General features: G+C 38.8%; 1 long non-coding RNA gene across 1 annotated transcript; it reads right to left on the minus strand.

Annotated features, from left to right (window-relative positions):
- Positions 1–9232: 9232 nt before the first annotated feature.
- On the minus strand, positions 9233–23027 carry LOC119727084. Its single transcript, XR_005270890.1, has 3 exons — positions 22800–23027; positions 11885–11933; positions 9233–10561 (listed from the first exon to the last, which is right to left on the minus strand). It is a non-coding gene; the product is annotated as an uncharacterized LOC119727084 (long non-coding RNA).
- Between the last annotated feature and the right edge of the window lie 560 nt (positions 23028–23587).

Genomic DNA, 23587 nt, shown 5'->3' on the forward strand with positions numbered 1-23587 from the left:
CAGATATAATGTCTTGCATTATCCACATGCAGGTTTTCGAAACACTGGGCGTTGTCTCGAGCTTCGGCTTTATCTCTAGATCCAAAATCGTTAAGAAGCCTTTAAACTGAAAGACATATCTATATCGGACCTTTGGTAATTACATTGGAAATCTTGCACAAACTGAAGAAAGGAATGGCACCTAAAACCCTGTGAAATTATTCCGCCTGAAACAGTATCGTTCAGATGAAAATAATCATCTAAGATCTTTTTTCAAAAGTGTGTCCTTGGGCACACTTTTTTTTTTATATTTGACGATATTTGTTAGATACTTGGAAAATTACATAGGCCTACCTTCTTTAATGTGAAGAAAGGACTGGCACCAAAAACCCCTGTGAAGTTATTCCACCTGGAACTGTGGCAGTTCAGAAGGAAATAATCATTGATAAGATCTTTAAACAGCACACTTTCCTTAGATTGAACAACATTTGTTAAATACTTGGAAAATTACATATCCACTTCAACTCGGAGAAAGGACTGGCACCAAAAACCCTGTGGAATTATTCCGCTTGAAACTGTGTAGTTCAGAAGGAAATTTCATCAATCAGATCTTTTTCCAAAGTCTGTCTGCAGGTATATTTTTTTTAAATATTTGAAAAAAGTTTAAGATGATGTAAGTCCCCAATCCCTCCAGAATGACGCCTAAAAATACAATAGTGGATACATTTAACCAGGACAAATAATGTTCACTAATCTTACCTCCTTTATTCTTTTTTTCCCCGATCAATTTAACATTTAACCAGGACAAATAATGTACACTAATCTTCCCTCCTTTGTTCTTTTTTCCCCAATCAATTTCAGCTAAAACCTTTTTCTAACATTCAAAACTTGTTGTACTTTTCCCAAAATGCTGAAAAATTGTATCAAAGAGTAAATTCCTTAATTATCATAACTCCCTTGGGGTGTGAGAAATCATCTTAAAATTGGAAAATTTAGGACTGGAGTTTAAGTAGTATATCTTTCTGACTACCAAAACAATAAATTATTCCACAATAATTTCACTCCAAACCGCATTCAAAAGATAAAAATCTAGAACCGGGCCTTGTCAACAACACTAATAATCTATTTCAGTGACTTGTGATTCACACTTTCATAACATCCTTTTGCAGACACGCCTTCATTCATTTTCTAAACCGCAAAAACCAAACAAATAATTTTCTTTTTCTCGTTATGAGTTGGTCGACGTTCTAGCGGTCAACTCGCGGCATATATACCATCTATACCAACAAGGAATTTCCCTTTCCTGAATGGGTATAGCGTGATTGCGGCTCACCGAACACCTGATATGCTTGATAAACAGTGGTGTGGATAACTTGGTTGTGTTATTATCAGGCAAAAGAAATATATGGGTCATTAGAAATTAGGGGAAAAAACAAAATTGGGGCAAACTTTTCGAAAGTTCAAGCTTAAACTTGAAATATAAGTACTGATGTTGTGCATTTTCTAATTTTAATTTAGTATTTGATTATTGGAACTTGGATTTGATCGGATATTCAAATATTCGGAAACAAACTAATGAATATGTGTTTATTGATATATTTTTTGAGATATCTGACCAACTGATATTTGATTTCATAGATGCAAATAAGGGCTAATATAATATTAGCCCTAATTTGCATCTATGAAATCAAATATCAGTTGGTCAGATATCTCAAAAAATATACCAATAAACACATATTCATTAGGTTTAGCAGTTAAGAGCTCCTAGTTTTATACATAAAGCAGGAGTGACTGTCTGTGACTGTTTATGTAAATTGATACAGCGACATGTATACTTTGACTGTACGTGATTGATAAGCCAGCTGTGCCTACTTCTTGCCTGTTTTTGTCTGTTGACTGAATTTGACTAGTCACAGTGTTTGCTAGAAATATGATCTGACTGTTGGTGACTAGCCTGTGTAAAAAGGCATGGCAGGGGAAGAGGATTGATTTTTCTTGACAGTCTGTGACTGTTCAGACAGCAGGGGGATTAAAGGACTCACAAAATGACTGATTTCCAACCAACAACCTTTCAAATCTTTCCTTGATTATTATGCAATGTCACACATTTTCAGAATCTGAGCTGATTATCTCAACTGAGTTTCTTCAGACAAGGGCGGATCCGGGGGGGGGGGGGGGGGGGGGTGAGGTGGGGCAACGGGCAATGTGGGGCCACAGGCACTACGTACACCACCATCTTTTCCTTAAAAAAAAATCGGTTAAAGTGGTCAGAAATTGCCTCAGATCGCACCACAGAGCATCTAGAATCCAAGACATTTTCGGGGCCTTTAAGCGGGCCCCGAACCCCTCGCCATAATATTTTGATTCATTGTGTTCTGGATCCGCCCTTGTCTTCATACAAAACAATCTTTTAATTTTGCCTTAACAGCTATTTAGGCCATCACACTTTGCACACGCATGACACGTAACAAAAACAAAGTTTGATGACTTCTGTGAACTTTCATATTACCTCTCGGGAAGTTCCTTTGAAAAAAAAAAAAAAAAATTAAAGAGATGATGTCATGTCATTTCTCTTCCTTGATGACAAAAAATACTTTGAAAAACCTGTCTCACTTTTATTTGCAGATCTAAGCAGGGTGCAGATATACATGTGTAGCAAGTGTAAATCAATTAGCGAAAGCCTGCAAAATCGTCGAGTCAAAGACGAGTAAAAAAATAAAAATGAAATCACACAAGCAAACGAAAGGAAAAAAGATTTTAAAGGTTTGCATGGTGAAGGTAGCAATAAGATAAAGGTTTACGGTAGCATCGCGTGACAAATCTCTTTGGTGAGTTTGTGGGGTTCTGAAAGGAACTGAGGGAAAGTCAACATTTCGAACAGTGGGCTGAAGGGATTCCAACGGAGAAGGAAACTACTTCAAGTTTCTGTCTCAAAAAAGAGCAATTTAAAGGGACATTTGCTTTTGCTGTAATTTGCAGAAATGTGTGGATTTGGGGGGGGGGGGGTTAGCATTTTATAGCAAATATTATTACACTGACTTCTTTGAAGATTTGTGTTTGTAGATGCTGGAAAAACCAAGAAAACAATCATGTTCCTGAAGTCAGCTTCCCTGACCCCACTTAAGATGAAAAAGAACAATTAATAGACATCATGGAATTTCTAAGGTCAGGAAACCAGTCTAGCTGGCTCACACCCGTTCACAGATGTGTAACCAATTGCAAACAAAATGTGGACTGAATAAATTTGGTAAATTGTTGAAGTAGTTGAAAAACAAGTCAGGTTTTTCCAACGCTGGTCAGCTGACCAGCGTTGGAAATTGATACAAAATTTCTTGAAAATGACAGCACACCAGGTGCCATTATTTTACAGGATGCTTTATTGTCTGTCATTCACTAACAGTCCAGTAAGGTATTTCATAATAATTTGGTGTTTTTGTATTTTGATGTTTGCAAATGTTGTATATTCCCTTTAACTTCCTTCTGGATTATAAAAAAATCCACTCAAAAAAACTGCCGCTTTAAATATTTTTACTTCAACTTTTCTTTTTCAACCGGTGATAACTCCAAAGACCTCATTCTGGTGACCCGGTTGCATCCCAGGGAAGTTATTTTTCATTTCAACCTCGCCGAATAAGGACTTTAGGGTGGCCGCTTCGGGTCATGTGACACAAGGAAGGAAGCCGCCTACAAGCCGACATTCCGAGAGAGTGAGAAAAATAAAAAAGGGGAAGTTACAACACAAGGGGATCGAAGGAAACAAACAACAAACAAAATCCGTGTTGCTGAACAGGGAAATCGGAAAGCGGAGACGGCTATTACAAAATTTATTTTTTGGAATCTTTGATGACAGGGCCCGAGGTGTTATCCTAGTCAAAAGTGCGTAAACGGGGAAAGCCCCTAGGAAAGCTTGTCTTTATTTTTTGGAAACGTTGGAAAAAACAATAGGATCGAGTTTCTTAGCTTTTGCAATTATCCCTGTTATCTCATGTTAACATTAGGGTTGGAGAAATACAAAAATATTCCATGAAGGTGTTTACGGGGAAATTACGGGTCGCTTTTGGGGTTTTAATTTTCATCGCATCCATTAATCATTAAACCAACTCCTTTTGTAATGTTTTTCGGAGGAGCAGATGCAGTACCAAAATGTTTCTTCTTTTTGGGAATGGTTGCCTTTTAATCACAAAACTTTGTTGGGTGCTGGGTGGGAATGAAACTTTTTGTCAAAGATATTTTACAATTTAGTTTGATATTACACATGCTGTTAACCCAAATCCTCCAAAATCCTATTCTCAAAATGTAGGATTTTGCAGGATTGAGGCTTTATGGCAAAAATTTCAATGGCTGATTTCAGAATCAATTAAAGGCCTCTTTCACCCTAACCTTCCCAAATCCTCAAAAATCATCTCTGCAAAATAGAGGATTTTGCAGGATTGTGTTGCAGATTTCGGAGGATGCACTGTGTCAAGGTCTTGGTCCGGACCTTGTGTTGTTTACGCTCAGCCGTACATAAATTTAGGCCTAGATTATACTTGAAATCCTCCGCACTGCTCCAGGATGTCATTGGCTCTGCCTCAACATATATACAGTGATTGCTGGAGGGTTTTCCAGGATTGAGGCAGTGGTCATCCCTCCAAGGACAACATTCAAGAAACAACGCATGATCTTGCAGGATTGAGGCTGTATGCAATTTCTACATGGAGGCAGTTGGAGGATTTTACAGGATTGAGGTTGCATCCTAGCAAAAATACCTAGGGAAGCACAGAAACTTACAAATTGCTCAGGCTAGTTGTGGTCGTTAGTTGCGGTTGCAATTTGGTGAACATCAAAATACTTGTTTTATTTTAAATTTTACTTTCTGCCGCATTACAGTTGTAGTTGATGAAAATATCAAAGTTGAGTCAAACTCAAAAAGTTGTGTCAAACTTAAAAAGTAGTATTAGTCCAAGATTCGACAATTGGGATTTTGTTCCTGTGTGTATAGCCAGTTCCATTGCAAGCCCAAGGTAGTGGGCGCTATTAAGAAGAAGATTCAAATCCAGTCTTGGGAACATTGGCAGTGCTACCCAGGAGTGAAGTATGCTCAGAATTTCCTGGGTCCTGCTGCCAACATTCCCGACATTGGACTTGAATCATCGTTTTGTCTCCGACCGGCTGCATTAGGGAAATAAAATCAAAATCTGGTCTTGGGCCAAGATTAGTCCAAAAGATGAAGAGGGAAATTTGAGGAAAGAGTAAATAATTTTTTTTACAAAAAAAACACAGCAGGTTTTAAGGTAGTTCCTCTGGAGAATAATATGACACCCTCAAGGAAGAGAAATGTGGCCGATTGATAAGGATGCTGCACGCTCTGATGAAAAACAAACAGTCGACTTTGCTGTTTTTATCACTGGCAGCCATGGGTGAAACATCTAAATCAAACAGTCAAGGATGTTGACAAACATGGGTCCTGCTGCAAGTTCAAAATCAGTCAAACGCAACGGACAGAAGGTACTTCTGTCATCGATGTAGGACAGCCATTTCAGCACAAAGATTCCTCATCCGAGTAAACTATTTCCTGGTGAGTCATTGTGCGTTATTCTGCTACTGGACTTTGGAAACGTCAGGAAACTCTGAACTGTAGAAATTTAAATTTAAGGGAACCGGGTGCACTTTCATTTATTAAACCCATTAACACTTAATTGTATTACATTGTATTACATTGTATTACACTGTATTACATTGTATTACACTGTATTACATTAATTGTTTCACATTGTATTAAACTGTATTTACGGTGGATGGGACAAACCATGTGTACGTACAGTGCGAATATGCATGACTAGCGTCTTCACGAGAGCGTCTTTACCTGAGCATCAGGCATCTTCAGCAATCAACGCATTCGAATGTCTCTCCCAGTGGTCTACCAAACTCTCCCTTTCTTACCGTTGAGGGAGTACTTGTACACTGATTCCATAACGACTAATTGATATGACGCTTTGAGGCAGCACAGAAACTAATGTATTAATTTTCAAGTTAAAAATCAAAACATATTTCTAAGTATTTATAAAAAAAAAATTACTTGGCAGGCCAAAATTTTCAAGCAAAGAACTTCAAAAAATTGTTTCGCAAGCAACTACATGTATAACGTTTTACACTTACTTGAACTAGTGGAAGCACAGACCGATGTAAATGTATGTGTAAGTACTACGTGGCTCAAGCACCCACCAAAAGAACTGCCAAACACCCAACAGTTGCCACCAACAAACAGACACAACTTCACAGTACTCAAACAAAGTCAACACATATCCATCAAGTTACTTCTAGAATATACAGGATTTGGTTTGGGAAAAACAAGTTTCACTCACAAGTAAAATTGACAGCAAGTTATTACTTGCAATGACCCCTAGGCTGTTGGTGAAATTTTGAACTTACACCCCAAGAATGTCACCATCGCACCTCTGCAGATGTATGCATGATTTGTGATATCAAAAACACCCAGAATTTCCCTGACTTTGGGTATAATTGCCATATCATTAGATGCTTGTCCCCACCAGTGCCCTGCCCAGAGGCAGTCTTCCTAGCCAAATAAACAAAGAGCAGGTCTCATTCAGTTTCAACTTTTTGTTCTACCTTCAAAGTTTCTTTTGTTTTGTCTAAGAACATGTCACTTGGGAATACTTGGCTCAGCCATATGGTGTCCTTGCACAACATAATTATTGCCACTGTTTTGCTTTGGGTTTTTTGTCGATCAGTACTTAGCAAGTCAATCAAATGAAACTTTTATTATCCAAACTGTATGACTCAAAATTCTTTTAATTCCAACTTTTGAGAGTCAGCTAACTTGCCAAATGCCTGAACTTAAATAAAGGGTCAACAGTGATTTTTTTTTCAACCAACTATAGCAAAAAATTTAAATTGTCCCTCATTAATTAACAACAAAATAAAAAGAATTGAAAAAGTGAAAGTAAACTTTAAGTTTGAGTTTTTTGACAAGCAGATGTGTTTTTTATATTTAGGTGTCCCCCCCCCCCTTTTTCATTTGGACCTAAACAAAAACCGGCCAACAGTTTTATGAAAATTAAAGACAAAAAGAACACAAACCAGCTTGCAAATAAATCTTTTCAGACTCAAGTTCCGAAAACTGGCTACTCTATACAGTAAGGCTTGTAACTCAAAAGGTCAAATCGAAACACTAGAAAAGTCAACTCAAAAACTCGAAAAGTCAACTCGAAACTTGAAAAGTCAACTCAAAACTCGAAAAGTTAACTCAAAACGCGCAAAGTCAACTCGAAACTCAAAAAGTCAACTCAAAACTCGAAGTAAAGAAACCCTCTTGCAAATGTTGTACATTAGCTTTGATATTTTTCTGAAACTAGCAAAATCTGGGAACAGTTGATGAAAAAAAAAAAGACTCTGCTATATGGTACTGGGAAATTGCTCCAATTCTGTAGCCGCCCTTTAAACCAGATGTGGAGAGAGTCAGGTGCATCATAGCACCCTAGACTGGGACATGTTATCATAAGGTGTTGGCCTGATGAGCGGGGGCGTGTGTGTGACACTTAAACACCCCCCCCCCCCCCAGCCAATGAATGATATAGGGTAATATTGCCAGCCATGCGCTGCAATAGTTTGCATTGGTACTTGACTCCAAGACCTGACATTTTAACCCTGCGGTGCGGACGGAGGAGTTAGACAAACCTCGCGAACAGAGGGCGGATATCTAAAACGCGGTAGCAGAAATACCGTTCACACCTCTTTCAGAGGTGACATTCCACATAACAATGCTCAAACGAAATGAACCGGCGCTACACACTCTTGCATAATTTCACATTTAGGATACCGTTCCTTATCAATTTCAATAAAGTCTGACACACATTCTACTTTCCATTCAATTATGGTTTGGTAATCAGCCCTTAAGTGCTAAATCCACACTGAACAGAACAAAAATAGCATGCCACCTCTATTGACCACAACAGTGCCATACTACTACCAAATAAACAGTTATTAGTTGGAAAAAAATAATGACTGTGGACAAGAGAGGGCGCTATACTTATTTTATGGAGAACAGCTTCTATTTTTTATGAACCTTTGTTTAGACTTGGCATTTATTGGTACATCGCTTATTACTATTAGGCGAGTATGCTTGTGTCTCCTCGCACTCTTTTTTAATTAAATGAGCATAAGCTATTTTGATGAACTATTTGCACAAACTGGAACGTTTACATTTGTAACAACAAAAGGGAAAAAAATATATCTCCCAAAACCAACATTATTAAAAAATTCAACACCTCCTCTTTTTACTAAGTCTATGTTCGCAGGGGTCTATCATATGTGAGCCGATTTGCTGATATGCACGACAACAGCCTTTTGACCTCTAGATTCTGACCAATCAGCGGGCGCATTCTATATCGGGTCTCGACATGGAAATCTACAAATAAAACCTAGACACGCTGTGAATTGAGCAACGAAGTCTGCGGTCACGCTCTCTGTGACGATATGTTACGAGATATGCCAGCAATAATACAGCCAGCCAATGACATTCGTGTCTAGGTTTTGTAGATCTGTGCGCTCTCAGCCGTTGTTGTATTTCAAAAACACTGCATCCAAATCGACCAATCACAGTTTTAGTTCTGATTTGGGAGTGAAATGATGTCACAAACTAGTAACGTCGACTCCGATTGGCTGGCACGCGGCGTTGGATAAATTTGCATTCCTAGATATATCAGACGTTTGACCGGAGACAGGGCTCTTTGGAGAACGGGTGATACTCAGACAACTTTTTACTGTGGTGGATGCAGAAAATTTGTAGATCCTCATCACCATCTTTAATGGCTCATAAAAGGTCAAATTATTTTTTGAATGTTTTATTGTCAGGCAGAAAGACTGGTTCATGCATGTACATCCAGCAATAGCAAAAGTGAAGTGAATTTCGTATGAATCAGTCTTTACTGTTTGATATTGGTATTTGGAAGGAACATTATGGAATGTTACTTGGGAATATACCAATAACGGAGTGCTGTGGAGTGCTGTGGCCTTGTGGTCTGGAGCATTGAATTAGTGGTCTGTTGGTAATTCCGCGGGTTGTGGGTTCGAGTCCAGCCTGTGGCTAGGGTGGCGTGTGCCCTTGGGCAAGGCACATTGTAGCACATTGCTTCTCTCCACCCAGGAGTAAATGAGTTCCTGTGAGGGCAGAGATGGTTATTGTGGTTGATTTTAGCTGCTTTGCACCGAAATGGCAGCATCCAGCTGTATACTCCCCAGGGAGCTGAGATGGTATTTGGCCGGAATGTTTCATTGGCCCGATGAGCAGGGGTAATAATAAGCACCTTGTATCCTTTGGCAGTTTGGTGCTCTATAAGTCCAGTTATTATTATTATTTTTAAAACGGCTCTTGGAAATGGAAAATAATGTAGAATCTCAACAACAACAAACAAACAAACAAAACAAGCAAAATTGTGCAAGTGTCAACAAAGACATCCAATCAAAGAATTGTACTTACCGGTCGCTCTGGTTCAGTACAAGAAGGCATCTTGGTGGTGGCCATTGTGAGTTTCAGGCACGTAGTTGAAGCAAACACATCACAGCTTGCTCACAGATCAACAGACCATGACGTCATCTGTCTGCTGGATTCTGTTGATTGTTCTCTTGAAATCCTGACGGCTCTAACTGGTGACTTGGTGACTTGATTAAGAGTATGGATCAGTTTGTGTCGCTCACGCGAGTTCTACTCGTCCAGAAACAAAGTCAATTTTTGTGAGGACGTGTTGATGCAGCATATGAACTTTCAACGTCGGTCATTTTATTTATAAAAAGTAAAATGAGTGATGTTCCTCTCGATGAGATATATCAAACATTAATTGCAGCACACTATTGGGAGTTTTCCCACAAATGACATGTATATCAAGTTGATGATTCACATTTTATATAAAAAAACTATAAAATTGTAGCACACTGCAGGAATGTTCATCAGAACTAAAATGCTGTGATTCAGAGATTGAATCGTCAAATTTATCAAAGGTTGACGACAAACGTTTTGAAAAAAAAAACTGATTGCCACTTCCAAGCACACTGCAAGAATGACCATGAGGACTTAAATTATGTTCCGATACAGAGAGTTTTAACGGGCAAATTATGCAGTACAACGGTAAAATCACTGAAGCTTTTGAAGTCACAACACTTGTACGGTGAACCAAACAGAAGCAAGTTCACGTTCACTGTTCAAAGGTTGAAAACAGTGCGAAGGCACTAGTTCACGACACTTTAAAGGCCCTTTTTGGTTCCTTTTTTTGCAGCACACGATTTTGAAGGATCTCCACACACACATCCAATAGATTAAAGCTCACTGCATGTGTTTACTGAAGCAACACGCAGCTCGCGCTCACGACACTTTTGGCCACTTTGGTTCGGCGATCAAGACGGATTCACCCGGGAAAAGGTAATTTGCCACTTACGTGTACGCCGGGCTCAGCGTTGATCGCTCCAAGACTTGTTTGGTTCAAGCCTCCAAGGATTCAGAGGCAATTCCATTGGAATTTAGTGCGACGCTGGCGTAAATAGCCTTCTCCAAGTGCTCGTTCACCAACTCAAATGCGTCGTCCATAGTCTGTCAATAGGAATCGAAATTGAAAGTTGAAAACAGATAATGTGATTTATTCTGAACATGAACAATCTATTTGCTGTCGATATGCTTAAAGCAGTCTGCCATGTGTTTTTGGTTTTTAGGTTTGTTTTTGTTTGTTTGTTGTTGCTTTTAAACTCTAACCCCCTAAAGCTCACTTTGGGGTAAAGTACCACATACTACATAGTATTACAGAAATTATGTATGCAGTACCCAAATACTAAACAATACTTTGAGTGCTGTGCCCACTTATAATTATGCTGAAGTACTGCATGCTACAGATTACTACTAGTAGTATGTTGTAGCTTTAGATGAGGTTAGGGTGAAAGGGAATATACAACATTTGCTTTTGCTGTAATTTTCAGAAATGGATGGATTTGGGGGTTAGTATTTTATAGAAAATATTGTTACACTGACTTGTTTGAATATTTGTGTTTGTAGCTGCGGGAAAAACCATCTTGTTCTTGTAGTCTGGTTCCCTGACCCCACTTAAATTGAAGTGAAGCAATGGATAAATGTCGAGGAATTGTAAGTTAGGGAACCAGTCTAGGCTTGTACTCGTTCATAGATGTGCAATAGATTGCAAATAAAATTCAGATTAAAGCTAACAACTAAACATGGTAAATTGAGGGCAGTATTTGAAAAAAAACCCAGTTTTTTCATTTTGAAAATAGATACAAAAGTACCACTTTTCTTGAAAATGTCAGCACACCGGGTGTAATGATGTAATGTGATGCTTTAGACTGTCATTCACTAAAGTCCAGTAAGGTAATTCATAACAATTTGGTAGTTTTGTTTTTTGATGGTTGCAAATGTTGTTTATTCCTTTTAAAGCAACAAAACGGCCTTTCTTCACTTTGAGCAAGAGTTTTTCCTCCTCAAATATTTACTGATCAAGCTTAGAAAATTTTGTGGGCTTCTCAGACCAACAAACAGGCCCGTTGCCAGGGGGGGGGGGCCTGGTGGGGCCGGCCCCCCTTGGCGAGTAATTGCCCCCCCCCCCCCACGGCAAAAGCCATACATATGTATTTTTGTATTTGTTATGGTAGTGGGCCCTCTAGTTGGTACTATGGCCCCCCTTGATGCTCAGGGCTGGCGACGGGCCTACCAACAACACTGGACAATGACTAATTACTTTTTTCTGAAATATCATCTGTGCACACTACTTCAGTTTCGTTTTGTACGTACATGTACACTGCAGACAAATCCGAACTACAAAAAAATAGAAAAATAATCAGGTTTAGATGTTACGTACATGCATTGTACGTGTACGGTAGAAGAATACACCGTAGCCTACGTTTTTCTTACCTTTGGGCAACAAATTCTTTCTCCAATGTACTTGCTTCAGTGTGAGAACCTACCATCAAAAGAAGTTAAAACAGTCATGTAATAGCAATCAGTTACTTTTGATTACATTCACACGTTATGATTTCTTGAGTGTGCAAGCTAGCTTACACTTGTCTTTTGTGCTTTATCGTCGTGACTCTGAAGCGGAAAAAGAAAGCAACGCAAGGTCAACATGTTATCACCTGACCTGTTAGATTGCTCGCTAAAGAGAACGTGTAGTCACAATCTCACAAAAATTCAGGATAGGCCAGTGTCTATTAGTTTATAAAATCTTAAGATCTTTGAACTTTTCTTAAGTGTAAGATTTCTGCTTTTGGGCAATTGCAGTGTCAAGCCAAATAATAAAAAAAAAACAGTTGATCGTCCGGGGTTTTATTTTTTCAAAAAGAGGATCAGGGCCTTTTAAATTTTTTTTCCCAAAATGGCCGGCAAGTATTTAAATTCGAAATGGCCGTCAACTTAGGTTCAAAATGACCGCCAGCTTTTAATTAGCTTTCCTAATAGTAAGTAAAGTCAAAATAATCATGTTAAACATGTTGTATGTATGTTGTAATATTCTAAGATCTCAATTTTAATTCAAAAGTTGCAGAGTCATGTTTTGAATTGGGCCCGAAATCAGCATCCGGAAGACCGGAACACGTTCTCATTCAGCCGATTGCAGCTACGCGACGTCACGCACTGAACCGGCAAATAATAGCAACCGTGCATCGTATCAACGCTTGTGTGCATCCGTTCACAGATTCGCCGAATTACAAACCGACTACTAACGGAAATTTCCAAAAATGTGTCATTTGACCCATCTTTGGAAATTGCCTTCTTTATTGTTTTCTTCAAAATGACAGCATGCCAGAAGGTGTAATTTCATAGGGAGTTTATAGTGCCATTACTATCTTTAAACCAAGTAAGCTTTTCAACATTCGTCAGTTACTTTTTGGATAGCCACAAATGATCTACTCTACCTTTAAAAACAGCATCAATTGAACAACATGAAACTGAACATTTACTCCACATATTACCATGAATGATTTGCAGTGCCTCCAAAATTGGCAATCCATTAAACTAGTAAGGACCATTACAACAGAAGGTATTGAGCAGGTGTCCTCATTAATTAACTAGTGAGCAATGACAAGTGACCATCAAGCTAGACTAGGCTTTGTTTGAGATCATTCATGCTAATTTTGTCAGATGGAGCCCAGTCATTGCCATTTTTTTTTCAAGTGCTCCTGCAACTCGTAGTCCAACACGATAATATTATAATCTCGACTCCTGAAAGTCCCCCGGGACCCGGCATCATCAAGTGTTTATATATTGACTGTATGGATCTGCATTGAGTCATAGCCCTTATGGGAGATTGTGTGCAAATACACCATTGCAGGCCCTTTGTCTTGACGACTGGAAATGCTGCTCTTTGTTCATAGAAAATTTAATTATCAAATTCACACACGAATCTGCTGTTAGACTTATAAATCTTTTTTTTTCCTATTTTTTTGGGCTAAAACTACAGTTTTTCTTTATTTTGATCACCCTTACATTGTAGGCCTACACATTAAAGTAAAACCTGTTTGAATCAATCTTTACATTCTTTTTTCCATAGTTCATTACACAAATTAAATATGCCTAGAATACATTATTTTCAAGAAATGCAGAAAGTCCATTATCAAGCAGTTCAGCTTAATTAATTGGGGTCAAGTGTACGGACAGGTTTAATAAGTGTACAGTATAGAGAGACGTATGCACAGACAGACAAAGGGAAAAGGACAAACAAAACGGAACACAACAGGAGTGCCAAACATATAGAAGCTCATCAAAATCTGTAAAGAAAATAACACAGTATACCCTACACTGATAGCTCTTTGCTGGGACTGATGTTCATTTGACAAAATTCAATAATGTAGAATTTAGTTTTTTTTCAATTTCGTAGGCAACAGACAGTAATTTATACACAATTGGTCAAAATTACAAGAAGGTGATGTGGTGATTCAGTGACAGAAACAAAGGAGATTAATTGTCAATTTAAAAAAAAAGTCTGAAAATGGGATGAAAGATCTGAAAGATGCATTTCTTTCTTAACTGATAATGTCTTTCTCTCAGATTAAAAATGTCTGATTTCAGGGAAAAAAGTCTTAAAAATGTCATGCCTGCAAAAATGTTTATGGCAATGAAAAAGCACATGCATGCAGTATACAACATCAGAATTGATGGCATAAATCAGCACAAGGGAAGCATATGAAAAATGCTGAGAAGCTGAAAACTTGCCCTCAAAATCGATAAAGTCTTTTGAAGAGTATAGGAAGACCCACTGATCAGCTCGTTATGAACAGGATATGTTATCCCCTCCCCCACCGACTCCCCTTAATTTGGCGAGGAAATCCGATGCAGTCATCGGGAAATGAAGCAAGATTGGAACAAGCTCTCCAATGATTATTCTGAGCAAATTGATAATTTCCCATCGGTAATGAGGTGAAGTAATTTCATGGATAGTTCGTCTTAGAGCAGATATCTGGTGATGACAGATGTAATGCATAACATTCAGCTAATCATAAAGGACAGCCAGGTGGTATACATGTACATCACAGCACTGTGGCTAATCAAGGATTTATTTTAAGGACAGGTATACTGTGACTAACTTTATCCATAACTCCAGTGGCGTAGCTACGAAAGGGGGGGGGTGGAACAGTCTGGGGAGGGGCCGGGGGGAGAAGGTGCCTCATTTTATGCCGTAGCTCAACTCCCAAGGCATTCTTTCATTGGAACCATCCCAATTCCTCCAAAATCCAACACGAGGGCAGAAACCAAAATATTTGTACTTTAACCCTAACATCCTAACCATTACTTATGGGCAATTCCACGGTTACTCACGTTACATTTTCGTAACGTGAGTAACTGATTTTGTGCATCTTGTTTATCATACATAACACATTTTCCTGGATGTCATCTTTGGTGCTTAGGTAGGTCTAGGTCTACTCTATCTACCATGCGGATAACAGTTATTAAACCTTTTCAGTAAGGTAATTACAGCCCAAGGAAACTAAAAAATGTAACGTGAGTAACCGTGGAATTGCCCTTTGGGATAAAGAACGGAGTACTACAGAATACTATGAGTTTGTGCACACTTATTTATACAATACTACAGTTTACTAGTAGTTAGTGTTTTTTAGCTTTAGGTGAGGTTAGGGTTTTAAGGGGTACTAATTGACCCATACAATGTCATTTTTAATGCAATCCTTGAAAATGCACCATTGTGTCCCAAATTTTCCATTTCATCTGGCATTTTTAATGGCATTTTGGAGCCCTTTTCTGGTTTTTATGCTTATGCAAAATTCCATATTCATGAGCAAAAGTGTGATGTAATTTGAGCACCAAAATTTGCCAGAACTTTGGAAATGTTGCTGTCGTAAAGTTTCTTTCCTTTGGTGCATTGTTGTATTGGTACATGACAGTAAGCCAATGAGCAAAGTTTTCTCACCTGTTTAGGTTTTCAATGAGCAAATTTTGGTTTCACAATTTGAACAGAAGCCCTAAAGTGAAGTGTCTTCCTGAAATTACATCACAGCAAAAGCGCCCTCATTAGTTAGGAAAAGTATGGAAACTTTAAATGTTAAAATAGTGCACTTTTTGATAAAATTAACCAAAAAGGGGTGTGCAATAGATTTCATACATATAAGAATAGAAAGTTGCACAAAATATGTTCCCTGGTAAGAGCTCAAGAGCTCCTTAATTCGTCATCGGCACCACGAACTGACATTCACGCGCAAGCGGGTGTCAGTTTGTGAAAACCACGTAATCAACAATTTCGGTTTCACGAACTGACACCCGATAGTGCACATGCACATTCACACTAATGCAACATAGGAAGATTTTCGTTTTCACGAACTAACACCCAAGCATGATGTGGCTACAAATGTATACAGAACGGAGAAAAACGGTTTGAAAGGTTATTACACAAATTTAATCCATCCATATATAGGCCTACCTGTGTACTTACACAAACAATTAAATTAAAAAGCATTTTAATTGGTGAAATAAAGGTCAGTGTCAGTTCGTGAAACCGAAAAAGTATGGGGTGCGCTCTAAAAGTGCCGCACTGTGGAGGACGTCAGTTCGTGAAACACAAAATAACCCGGTTCTGTAAGCAGCGCACTCACGTGCAACTGAATGTCAGTGCGTGGTGCAGATGACAAATTCAATAGCGTACACAATGGTTTTTCCATTGAAGGGGGTGCCGTGAGTGTAGAGTGATTATGTGCCTGGATTTGTCTACATGTATGCTGTGGCTGCACATACATTCTTTAAATTAATTTTGAAATATCTTCCGCGATCTTTTTGACTCAGTTTTATTATTAATCAATACTTAGTGAAAAACACATTGTGTTGCTGTACAATGTGACGGTGAAACAGATTGCAAGATTTTACTGACATTGTAACTTTTCTTACTTTATTAGTTGCCGCTTCCCCCCCCCCCCCCCAGAAAATAGATCAGTTAAAATACAGTCCATCATTTACAGCTATCCCAAAAGTAACTGACGTAATTATTGTTGAAAGGCTTACTTGGTTTAAAGATAGTAATGGGACTAAACTCCCTGTGAAATTATTCTTTCTTGCAAGCCGTCATTTTGAAAAAAATCAATGAAAGAAGGCCTTTCCAACGATTCGTCTAATTTGTTTATTCGGAAAAGCGCGCACAAGCATTGACACAACACACACGTGAACGGTGGCTTTAATTCATTGGTTCAGTGCGCGACATCGCGTAGCTGCAATCGGCTCAGTGAGAACGTGTCTCGGACGCTGAATTCAGGCCAAATTAAAAATATGACTCAGCAACTTTTGATTTAAAATTGAGATCCTGAATATTGTTTTCTCGGAATATACAGCATTCACTGAGTTGAAACTTCATCAGGTTAGTTGTTCAGCCCCCTTCTTTAGAATTGGAGCACTTGTGTTGCTTCAAACGAACATAATGCACATATTACAAATGATGGATGCTACCTTTAATAAATAAATTTTAAAAACCCAAATTATTACTTGAGTGAACATATACCGAGTGAAAACTGATGAACAAGTATTACTGCAAACATTTACATACGTACACGATCCACCCACTATTAAAATTTCTTCTTTACAATTGAATTTTGAATTTATTTGGCATCGACGATCACGACATATCACACATATTGTACAGTGAAAGGCCGTGTACCCAAAACAAGTCTGCTCGCAGAGTCACCACAAACATTGACACAAATGGATACTAATTTGATAACACAGACCAGTTATTGGGTCATTTGAGGTTACTCGCTCCATCAACACTTTACCCTGCATACCGACTGACCTAAATATACTCTGGAAATAGGTCAAAGCTTGAAGCAATTTGTCTGCGCAACAAATATGTCGACCTACATGTTTGATACAGGTGAATATGGACCAAGACATAAAGTACACTGTATTGTATGATGCATAATGCAAGTACATGTATCTAGGCTTTTTATGGATTTTTGTTAAAGGGGCATTACGGCATGAAATTACTTACATTTACTATTTTAAAGGTCCAGTTGAAAGGACCTAATGTCTTACCATTCCCAAGAAAAGATTAAAAAATGGCCAGATTAAAAATACGACAGGGCACGTATACATATTTCCTGTCGTTTCCACTCAATGCATGATACACATTGTGTGTGTAAAATAAATAACACACAGCAAGGCACAAATGTTGTTTGTAACACGTCCGCAGCGGTTGAAATCACAACTTTCACTGAACAGCTCGATTTTTCGGGGACAAAATTTTGACCCCCGAAATTCGTTCTCGCATGGTATTCTGGCAAGAATGACACAAAATCGCCAAGTTTTTAAAGGGAATATACATCATTTGCTTTTGCTGTACTTTTCAGAAATGGATGCAATTGGGGGGTTGGAAATATATAGCAAATATAGTTACACTGACTTTTTTGAGGTTTTGGGTTTCGAAAATGCTATAAAAACCAAGAAAAACGATCCTTTTCCTGTAGTCTGGATCCCTGACTCCATATAAGAAGAAACAGAGCAGTTTACATACATTGGGGAATTGTAAGGTCAGGGAACCAGTCTAGCTGGCTCGTACCCGTTCATAGGTTTGTAATCGATTGCAAACAAGTGCGATGGTCAATTGGGGCCAATATTTGAAAAAAAAGCCAGTTTTTTCCAACGCTGATTGGCCGATCAGCGTTGGAAATTTATACAAAAATACCACTTTTCTTGCAAATGACAGTATACAAGGTGCCATGATTTTACAGGATGCTTTACACTGTCATTCACTAACAGTCCAGCAAGGTATTTCAAAATGATTTGGTAGTTTTATTTTTGATGTTTGCAAATGTTGTATTTTCCCTTTAAAGGACGCTTGTGTAGACGTTTATAATCTACTTTTCAATGCTCTTTCCATTTAATATCAATTTGTTAAAAATGCCTTTAGTAGCCCAATTGGGCGCATTCCAGGCCGCAGTGTCCCTTTAAAATAGCCAATTCTTAGGCACAGATACAATTTAATCTAAAATAATACACAAAGCACAAGTTGTTTTTCCCTGTAGTTATTGAATTATTTCTTTACAAAATTTGAATTACGACAAGATTTACAGTGTTTGTTTTGAATATTAATTAAAGACTGCCCCATGCTCTTCAAAAAAAAATTCCCCTAACAACTTTTCATTTTGTAGTTGTATGTATTGTTTTTGGCATCTGCAACGCTCTGAAACAGGGCTGTAATTTTGTTCACAAACGAACCCGCCCTGCCAGAGCCAACTTATTGCCTGACAGCTAATAATTTGCATGAAAGATAATTTAATAACTAAATGTCTGTTGATATTTTCGTTCGATATCAAATTCAAATGTGGATAAGTGTTATATTTCTAGGTAAAATAGCAACTGAATAAAACAAATACAAGTTTCGAAGTGAAATTTAATCTAGGACAGGGAAAGAATCTTTAAAAACGCTTTTAACTGATTCTGAAATCAGACATGAAGCGGCAACCAACCTTGGGTACAAACCCGGACAGATAACAACGGCTGATCGGTATCAAAATGGATCAGCAGGCTTGCTGGGAGGGCTGCGGCAAGATATAACAGCTGACTAAGTGTCAAAGGTCACATAACCCTTGGTTCTCAGTCCCTGTTTATAGACTTGTCCCAGTCTCTGTTATTCAAAGTCTTTCTTTTGTGTTTTCAGTTTCTTCAAGAAAACACGATTTACACAGTTTGGTTTTGCTGAAATCAGCAGCACGGCAGAGCATATCCAATTCAGTTATCGTTTTGGATTGTTTTTGGTTGGGGGATGTATGTATTTGGTCTTTACAGGAACAGCTCTGTGTTCTGTGGGCAAGTATGGCAGTCTATGGAATGTTGTGTCTGACACTGATCCTTGGTGACATTCACATACTATCATAGCCCTGCCGGAAGACCTGGGGTCAAACACAGGTAAATTAAAGTAGCCAAGTCCAAAAAAATCCAATTGGCTTTGTGTGTAAAGACTCAGTGGAGACGTGGAGTGAATGCGAAATATCAATAACTAGGGAAAAACAGTGTGAGGACCCAGTCTTCACAGCGTGATAATGACCATGTTGGGGGATGGCCGCTGTTAATGGACCAAGCTGAATATTAATAAATACATTTTTTAATGAAATAAACAGCTAAAATGCTCCGAATTTGTGACTTTTCTTTCGGCGATATTTTCAGACGTTCTGTGTTAATGTACAAAGATGCTCGGTTTAGAAAAAAAGGATGTGTAAAGACTGCCCTCAGTCGAGTGAATGTTATCAAATATCAGTAATCAATATAAAAGACAAATATGATCATTTGCATTAATATCCAAACAAGTAACCTACCAATTTATTATCAAAAACTCACTTGGATTAAAGATCGTACTGATACTAAACAATTCGCGACATCGCACGCGTAGTACAGCACGACTAATTAGTCGAAGTATGCACTGCTGATTTTATTCTGTTCAAGAGCATAGCATCTTAGCGTGAGCATCAGGTGTCGTCTGGAATGCGTTCGAATGTCTTTTCCGGTGGTCTCCCCAAACTCTCCCTTGCTTACCGTTGAGGGGGTACTTGTGTACAGAGCCCATTAGGGGAATCATTTTAAGTGAAAGCAAACATCAACTGCAGAGTGTGATGTTTTGGGAATCCAAGATGGCGGATAGGTTGCTTCGAGGTGCATTGGCCAATAAGCCAGTTCGGTATCTCAATGAAGTAGTCCAGGTCAAAGGTCATTCGGGATAAACTTGCTGACGCGATGTTATGCAACGTTACGCGAACACCCAGTCTGTGGCCATCTCCGTGTGCGTTCATCAGTTCATGCGCCTTCAATGAACATTCGATTATTCTGAATGACTCTTGACCCACATTACTGTGCCCATGCCCAGTTGAAATTATCCCGCGGAATATACCAACATTTATATAACAATATTCAGAATTTTTGATAAAACTGCATCATTCGGAACTATCAAATCTGTTGGGATGACTGTGGAGAAACTGAAGCCCATAATATGTTTTAGAAGGTGTGTTCAGGGTTTCAAACGAATTGGACTTGCAATGTTATGTTGCAATGTCATAACTGCAGCCAATAAAAAATGTGTTACTGTTCCCGTAAATATAGCCACCTTGAATTTTGGGGGTTTGTGGAGATTTTGATGAATTTTTTTTTCAGCATGGATATATCATTTTAAGATGAATTGAGTATTTTCTTGAACTGTTTCATTAAATGTTTTTTACTATCTATTCGGACAAATACTGACATTTTGAATATGGGTTAATATATGCTATGCCTAAACTATAATTTTAGCCCTACCATTATTGGTCCCAACTTTAAAGTTGGGACAGTAGTTGTTTGGTCCCAACTTTAGTTGGTCGGTCCCAAATTTAGTTGGAAGGTCCCATACTTTAGTTGGGATGATCCCAAACTTTAATTGGGACATTCCCAACTTGGGATGGTTCCAACTTTAGTTGGACGGTCCCCAACTTTAGTTGGACGGTCCCAACTTTAGTTGGACAGTCCCAACTTCTGTTGGAACTGTCCCAAATTTAGTTGGGAATTTGGGATGGTCCCAACTATAGATGGTCCCAACTACAGATGGGACGCAGTTACTCTATGCTCAGTCACACACAGGCCTATGGCATATTACAGAGAGGGCATTTACATAAAAAGATGTATACACATCTGTCACAAGTAATGCAAAATGTTAGAGAAACCAACACAGCTACAGATTTGCTGAATAAGCATTTTCACGGTTATAGGCCTATGCTGTGGATATCTTGCTCACAAGCAAAAAAAATGTGCTGCTGAGCACGCACGTCAATCAAAACCTTTCACGCTTCTAAGTCATCATGTGTTTATTCCAATGTGCGCCAGCGTCAAGCAACGTGTGTTCTTTTTGCCCTGTGATTGAACAAGATGGCGGGTACTGCAGTGACATTTCTCATTCTGCTGTGAATGCCAAATTCAGGACTTGGGCTAGCACAAATAGATGGGACAATCCCAACTTAAGTTGAGACAAATGATGTAGTAGGGGCGATATGAATATGGCAGTGAATATTTGACCTTGAACCGGTCCCTGATTGTTATCAGTATTGTACTGGCATGGTACTGAACATGCACATTGCGCAGTGACTGTTTTGGGGGATTAGAATCTTTTACTGTGAGTGAGTGGAATCTTTGTCTGCATTCCATGCTAATATTGTCGTTCTTGTGTAATTATAAGCGATGGGAATCAGACGGTTCAGACCCAATGCAATAAGCCATTTGCGAGTAACCTATACCCTTTGAGATTTACATTTGAAAAACATGTGGTACACTGACTTGCTCAGAATGCTTGGCACATTTTAACTTTGAATTCTCCAGACCAAAGACACTGTTGCTAATCACATGATTCGGGGCAAGCTCTTGCATAGTTACGTAAGAGACGGTCAGCACCAATACATTGTTCACAATGGGTGAGAATGGTACAAAGACACCAGACCATGCCGGAGCTGGGGGGTTGCTAGCATAAGGCTTGCCCCGAATCACGTGATATAGTAACAGTCTCTTTGGTCAGGAGAATGCTAGGTTAAAACGTGCAAAGCATTGTATTAAGTCGGCGTTCCAGATTTTATTCAAATTTAACTCGCAAATGGCTTATTGAACTTTATTTCCCTTTACAAAAAATCCTCTAGAGCGATGAAGCTGAAAAAGAAGAAGAAATACTCTGCAATTTAATGTAGACAATTCTTATTTTTTGGGACACTAAAACTAAAGTTTCAAACACATTGGTCAAGCTGGGACTCAAACTCTAAATCTGATGGTGTACCGTGTATGCCTACTCATATACATGTGCATGAGGGGGCTATATGATCTTCCAGCTGAAGAATGGAAATAAATGAGAGACAGTTTCATGGCTAAATAAACACTTCTTTACTCCTAATTTATATATTTATACCCGTGTAAATATTATTAACCAATTAAAGGCATATTTTCAAAAGGGTAAACAAGGGCGGATCCAGAGAGGTTAATTTGAGGCTGCAAAAACTACAATTTTACCTTTTAGTGGTCATGATAATATAATATTTTTGTTTTATTAACCACTGAGTGATATTGATAACTCATGGTGCCACACTACTTCCAGAACTGTAAGGTTTGTAAAAAAAACCTCACACTAGTCACAGTTCTGGAAGTAGTGCCACACTACTCCTAGAAGTAGAACTATGATGCTCCGCTCACCATAGTCAGTTCTAGTGCCACACCGCACCGTGCATGCACGGATGACGAACAAGCTGCGAACTTACCTGCACTTCAACACGACGTGCGCACAAAATGATACACTAAACTGTACGTAGTAGGTCTACACTACTCACTAGTCATACGTATGACTTACCTCTCAAAAGCTGTTTTAGTGAAACTTGCGTTGAAAAACAAATAGCTCATTGACTACACATTTTGTGAAGTATGAAAGTCGCATGTCAAAGCGTGTACGTGTGCGACGTACAAGAAGTCTAGATCCGTGGAGGTGGTCACGTTGTTTCGATGCAGCCGAAAAACGTAAACATTTGACAGATGCGCTGCCAGTTTCGAGGCCCTAACTGGTTCCCGCACCATACGGTGATACAACGTACCGAGAAGTGGGAACCACGGGGTGGCAGACCGTGTCGCTAAGCATGCCGGGACGGGACAAGTTCACCTGACGTTAATTGATTGGAAATTACACCGGTTTAACCCGCTCAGCATTTTAACCGCTATATGTGATAATAAAATAACCAGTGTTGTGTGTCGGTGGACCGTTAATTTGTAGCGTGCGTTCAATCCGTGGAATCTATACTTTGTACAACATTATTTTGCGTGTTTTTTTGTTTTTTTTACACTTCACAAAATTTTGAGGAACAGATATGCCATTTTTAGGGGAATTGAGTGGGGCACAATCATGCCACAGAAAAGGCCATAAAAGGGACTTTCCCGAAAGCATACGATTTGGGGAGGGCATTATAGGGTGCGCGCCTGTAAATAGGCCAAAAATCCGTCCGCCGAGCTCATGAATAAAAGTTATACCCTCAAAATATTCTATATTAGAGAGTTTTGAGAGCCATACAATTGGGCAATTGAAGAGATATGGAAATGAACCTCTGGCCCGGACTTGGGGCTTCCAATTCTGAGCATATTGGATGCTAT

This window comes from Patiria miniata, unplaced genomic scaffold (assembly GCF_015706575.1).
Source record: "Patiria miniata isolate m_02_andy unplaced genomic scaffold, ASM1570657v1 HiC_scaffold_20, whole genome shotgun sequence".
NCBI classification, from domain to species: domain Eukaryota; kingdom Metazoa; phylum Echinodermata; class Asteroidea; order Valvatida; family Asterinidae; genus Patiria; species Patiria miniata.